We start from the raw sequence: 1,170 nt of genomic DNA on the forward strand, positions 1-1,170 counted from the left end.
ACTGATGCTCCTCTGCCTGTCCTAAAACAAGGGTTTCCTGTGAAGACGTCTGTGCCCTTTTGTTTTTTGTTTTGTTTTGTTTTGTTTTAATTTCAAACTACAACAGAACATCATTATACATCAGAGAATTTGTACCAGGAAAAATCCTTTTGGTTGTACACAATGAAGAAGGTTTCAACGTAATTCATCCCCCAAGAGACACCACCCCCCTGATTTCTATAGCAAGAAAGCCCATGGAAAGTTCTGCTGTGCGGATGTGTGTCCGCGGTGGGGGGGTACTTACTGCTGGGAATGGAGTCAGGCCCCCGCAGGGAGAGAGAGGCCAAAGAGGGCTTCGCACGGAAGTGCTGCGTGCAGGGGCAGATAAAACAGTCACAGTCCTGGACCCAAAGAGACAACGAAGAGCCAGTGGTCCCACGGGAAGGAGAAGAATGAGCTAAGGGGAGCTGTGGCCCTCCACAGGGGTGCAGTGAGGCAGCCAGGGGACACCCCAAATTCTTCACCTCCCTCTTATCTTTATGCATGCAGGAACTGGGGTGCAGGGTGGAGGTGTGGGGGGTGAGAGGATTCACAAGAGCCAGAACAGGGGAGCAGAACAGGCAGCTCCACTGAAATCCACTGCTGAGGGGTGCAGCCGGGGGACAGGAGAGGTCTGCTGCCCCTAGGGGTCCCTCCCTGGCGGGGGTCGAACTCGTGCTGCGGGGGTTGGGGACGGTGTCACAGTGCTGAGGCTTCACCCCCGTGCCACCAGGGAGACCCTGCCCTCTTATCTCTCGCCAGTGGCCCTCGGCTGATCCCTGGAGCAGTCAGACAGCTGATCCCTGGACTGGAGGGAGCACAAGGACAAACACAATCGGCAGAAACTGTGCAGGTTCAAGGCAAAAATGCCTCCTCTGCGTCGATGTGTCGTAACCACGGTTAACATGTTTTCCTTTACAAGCACTGATAAACACACCTACTAAGGCGCCTACTGTCACCGCTCAGACCCTGGAAGAAGCAAGTGAATGGCTCCCTTCGAGCCCCGTGCTGTTCTGGAACATTCAAAATGAAATGGACAAAGTGTTTCGTGTAAAAGAAAGTGCAGCGCAACAGGTGCATCAGAGGCCCCGTTTCCAGAAGCATTTCTGGCTACAATTATTGGCATTTGCGCTTTCATGGGAGACGGAAATC

This window comes from Condylura cristata, unplaced genomic scaffold (genome assembly GCF_000260355.1).
Source record: "Condylura cristata isolate star-nosed mole 26May11 unplaced genomic scaffold, ConCri1.0 scaffold00022, whole genome shotgun sequence".
NCBI lineage: Eukaryota > Metazoa > Chordata > Mammalia > Eulipotyphla > Talpidae > Condylura > Condylura cristata.